This window comes from Mustela erminea, chromosome 13 (assembly GCF_009829155.1).
Source record: "Mustela erminea isolate mMusErm1 chromosome 13, mMusErm1.Pri, whole genome shotgun sequence".
Taxonomy (NCBI): domain Eukaryota; kingdom Metazoa; phylum Chordata; class Mammalia; order Carnivora; family Mustelidae; genus Mustela; species Mustela erminea.
Window position 1 is genome coordinate 10373445 of NC_045626.1, and position 5103 is coordinate 10378547.

The 5103-nt window shown below is 34.1% G+C and overlaps 1 pseudogene; it reads right to left on the minus strand.

Moving 5' to 3' along the window:
* Positions 1 to 312: 312 nt before the first annotated feature.
* On the minus strand, positions 313 to 606 carry LOC116572199 (annotated as a pseudogene).
* Between the last annotated feature and the right edge of the window lie 4497 nt (positions 607 to 5103).

Here is a 5103-nt window from a genome sequence, read left to right on the forward strand (position 1 = left end):
CAGGGAGAAGCACGGTGAACGTCCAAGTGTTCCCTCTTGTGCTTACTGTCGGCTCTTAAAAAAAAAAAAAAAAAAAGATAATTTAAAATGTTTAATTATTAATTTGTAATGCCTGCTTGAAGTATGTCTAATATTTGCTGATTAAAAAATAGTAGATTATTTCAAAGACTAATTGTGCCAACCATTTCAAAAAAGAAAAAATGAACAGTATATCTTTCCTTTTACATTTAGCAAATTCTTCCCTTATTTTACTGTTCACACCTTTACTGGAATACGCAGCTTCCTGTGATGCCATTTCAGTAATGACTGATTTCAGTCTATGTACTTTCCAAGAACATCACCAACTCTGAATAAGAACTAATCTGTGTCATCTGGGACGTCCGTATTCTGGGTGGACTTTGTCTCCAGCTTCCGTACTAACTGGTTGTCTATCCCCACTTTCCTATAGAGCCCTATCCAGTAGCTACTACTGTTGCTTGCAGTACCTTTCCTTGAGATTTTTCTGGAAGCATAATGCTTCCTTTGGTTACAGTTTTGGCTTCATTCCTTTAAACTCTAACTCGGTGAAAAGAGGGGAAGAAACTTTCCAAACATCTGTCCTGCCATGACTCCGGCCGCCGCAGTTTGTACCCTGCCCTGGAGCTGTGGCCACCACAAGGAGACCCATGGTCCAACCTGTCTCGTGAAATTTTTAAAAGGTCTTAGGACATGAAGTAATTTGTACAGTGTAAATACTGTTCCCTGATGTTGATTGTAAAACATGTGAATTATAAAATCCAGTTTCTTTTTATTTTGCTTTCATTTCAAAGACACAGAAGACAGATTAATGAGTAATGAGGAATAATTATAAATCTGTTCCTATAATTAAATAAGCTCCTCCTATCTTATATTTCTTGACTACAAAATACATAAAAATTCACAGAACCATTTATTGCACCCAGAAAAATTGACACACACACACATCGTCCACACATCTCTATATAGTTTATTTAAAACATCATATGTAGTGTTTGTTTTTTTCCCCTAAATCTTATCAGTGATAAGATTATACTTTTTTCTTCTAATCTATAAAAATTTTGAAAGGGTTTGGTCCTTCAGCCTTAGAAACTTTTGCTCATTCATTCTGTGTCCTAGTAAAAGAAGTATAATTCCCTATTCAAATAAGAATTCTGAGACCTCAAATAAAATTATAAAATTTCAACCTCAGCTTGATTTTTTTTAAGTTCATGATTTTCTCTACTTGTTTAATTCATTGGTTTACATTAGTAGTGTACTGTACCATACTTTGTGATCTAAGCACTCCTTCATGCTGCCGTTCCCATTTAGAAATAAATTTCCTGTAGAGGAGAGCCTCGCAAGGAATCTGAAGAGTGGTCAGGGAGAAGACAATGGGAGGAGTCTGTGAAAACAAATGCGGGCATTTAGAAAATGGAGAGATTCTGCCTCCTCCAAATTCTGCTAATGGCTTAAATGAGATGAAGACAGCAGACCTCCCACTGGATGTGGCAAGTGGTCGAGTTGCAGGGGAGGATGGAGGCGGGAGAAGGCAAACATGACCGGATCTAGTGCGGGAGAAAGTGCGGTAAGACGTGCCCCAAGAGTAAAAGCAACTCCATCAAGACATACTTACATCGAGAGAGCAGAGTCCTGGAGCACCACTATGGAGGGAGACGTCAGCTCAAGGGAGGGTTTTTAGATAATAGGGAGATAACAGCATCTTTATATGCTGATGTGAATGTTCTAACAAATGATAAAGGAAAAGATTGTGACTCATTTCTGGAGGAATTTTTTCATATAGATGATAATCGAAACCCGTCGCCAAAGTGCAGTACTTAGCCTTAAATATGCAGGGCAGTTATTCCATTTTCACAAGAGGAAAGACAAAGTATGAGGGTCTCAGGCAGAGTGGGAGATTTAATGGACCATTAAGATGAACCATTGGCAAGATGAACCATTCCCTTTGGTTGCTGCTTTTTCCCTAGTGGAATAAATCAAGGACATCATCTGTGAATATGAAAGGAAGTGGCTGTGATGGAGAGTGTTTTGACTAGAGAAAATTAGTAGGCCTGTTCACCCATGCTGAGAAATTCTGGTGATAAATTGATAGTGCGATAAGGTAGAATGGTTAACATTCCAGTTTAAACTGCTCAAATACAGACATTGAGTAAGTGGAGGTAACTTTCAAGGTAAATGTAAGAGAGAGGGACAAGGAAGTTGAAAATGTATGCAAACGAAGGATTAATTTCAGAAGCCTTGGAATCCTGGATGTAAAGGGAGAACTGTGAAGATAAGAGGAAAGGTATGGGCAGGGAGTAGTTGGTAGGCCCGATGGACTGGAGGTCCTTGCAGCAGCAAAAAGTGTTTAGAACTTTGCTATTTGAAATAATTTTAGTACTGCATTTTAATTTTGTGTTGACTTTTTAAGGTATGGTTGTATTAACTTTTTAATTAATTTTAATTTTTTAGTGATTGTTCTAGGGATGTATTATTCATTCTTAACTTACTGCATTGCACTTAAAGTTTCTTTCATAATATTTTATGTGAAGTAGAAGAAATTCAGAATAGTTCCTGCTTTTCCACCCTAAAAGGACATATATATAACATAATGTGCACATATATGTATATATAAAACATTTAGTATAACTATTGTGATACAGTCATAATATTTTCTTTAAATAATAATATATCATTTAAACACATTAAGAGATAACATAAATATTTAACAAAATATTTAACAAATATTTTCCTGTGTTTGCCATTTCTGGTGCCCTTTATTCCTTGCTACAAATCTGAGTTGCTATCTGATGTCAGTACTGCTCATGCTAAACAAATTTTTTAATTGTTTCTTCAAGAACTGGTCGTCTGGTAAGAAAGCTTTTCAGTTTTTATCTTAAAATGGCATTTGCTTTACTTTTGAAAAATACTTCTTTCTGATAAAGTTTCCTTTCTTTTTAGAACTTGATGGATATTATTCTATCTTCTGGTCTTCTTTATTTCTGATGAGAAATCAGGTAATTTATATTATGATCCAACTACATGTGATCAATCATTTTATCTCTTGCTAGTTATAGTATTTCCCTATTATTTTTTGGTTTTTAGTAATCTCATTTTTTTATGTTTAAGAGTAGTTTTCTTTCTAGGTATCTTTTTTATACTTTTCTTAGGCACTTTATGGTTTTCATCAAATTTGGGAAATTTTTAGTCATTGATTCTTAAAAAAAATTTTTGGAACCCTTATCTCTTTTCTGGACTTCTGTTGATAATGTCCCAACGTTCATGGAGGTTTTCCTCATTTTTCTTTTCAGTCTTCTATTTTTCTCCCTTTTCTGAAAAATCAAATAATGTCCATTGATCTATCTTCACATCACTGAGCCTACCTTTTGCCATTATTTGTCTGATCTTAAGCCCTTCCCAAGAATTTTACAGTTCAGATATTGTAAATATCAGTTTTAAAATGTTTATTTATTATTTTCTTATTACTCTGCTAAGATTCTCCATCTGTTCCACAATCATATTTTCTTTCTAACTCTTTAGACAAAAAAATAAATAACTCTAAGATTTTGTCCACTAATTCCAATATCTAAATCATTCATTGAAAATCATCTATCTCGGGGCTCCTGTGTGCCTCAGTTGGTTAAGTGGCTGCCTTCAGCTCATGTCATGAGCCCCGCATCGGGCTCCCTGCTCAGCCAGAAGCCTGCTTCTCTCTCTCCCATTTCCCCTACTTGTGTTCCCTCTCTCACTATGTCTCTCTCTCTCAAATAAATAAATAGAATCTTAAAAATAAATAAAATATATTTTAAAAAAAGAAAAGAAAAATATCTATCTCACTTCCAGAATTTATGGCATGTGAGAAATGCTAGAAAATACACAACTAATATTCCAAAAAGCATTCTGGAAAGCAGTATCCTAGGACAGTTGCTGATAAAGATCTATTTCACACTAGTGTTGAAGAGTTGCTGAGTTGAGGGTTTGGATCAATAGAGAGGAGTAGGATTTTCAAAGACATATAAGGGAAGAGATTGGTTCTGATGGCATGTGGAGAGAAATTTGAAGAATCGGGACTATTATATCTTCCTTTACTTGACTGTGTTTTTGTCCAGTATTTGTAATCTAGAAAACTTACTGCTATAATTCCCAATGACTAATGGACTTCATGACATGGAAATTACGATCACACTGGCTGACTAAATAGCTAAAGTATTTGAATTCTTAAGCAACAAAGACCTTACTTAACGTTGATGTCTTTGCCCTTAGTAGGAAAGAATGGAGTACTTTGTAGGACAAGCATTGTTTTCAAATAAAACCAATGTAATTTGCTTTGAGAAAGTTATTTACTGACATATATAAATTAATGGCTTCAGAAGTACAATTCAGAACATGTTTTGTTGAGGAACACTAAATGACATTTTTTGATATTTTAAATAGATAAATTTTAAGTCGTTAGTTCACCTAATTTGGCTGTTGTCATTCTTGGGAACTTTAAAATATTGTCTTTAAAATAAAAAGGGAAAAGTGATTTCTTTTATTTTTTCTTTCAAGCTCTGGTATAATAAAAACAAACTCATACCTACATTTCATACATACATACATGGAGTGCACACTTGATTTCTTTTCATGAATAACATTTTATTATAATTGAAATGCTAAATATATTGAATAACATACGGTCATAATTTTATAATGGAGAAGTTAATATTATGAGATAGAATTTATGCTCGAGTTGATAAAATAACAGTTTGATGACTTTACATCAAATTTCACACATTACACAAATATGTGTCTGGTTGTCAACTCTTAAAGGGCAATATATTTGTTGACATAATATGTAAAAGACATGAGCTGATTAGAGAAGATGCTGACTGGCAACAGGTGGGCAAGATACCCCAGTGTATCAGCTGGAATTTCATTCCAAAAGTACATAAGATATAGATTCTCTTTAGAAAAGAAGTGCAGAAAGATCAGAGAGCATACCCAAGAAAGTAATCCACTTTTAGTAATTTTTTTTTTTAAGTGTAAAAAGATAGAAGGGAATATTTAATAGGAGCAGTCATTCTTAATACTCTGTATTGAAATTTAAGGTTTTGCTTATTGGCATCCCTG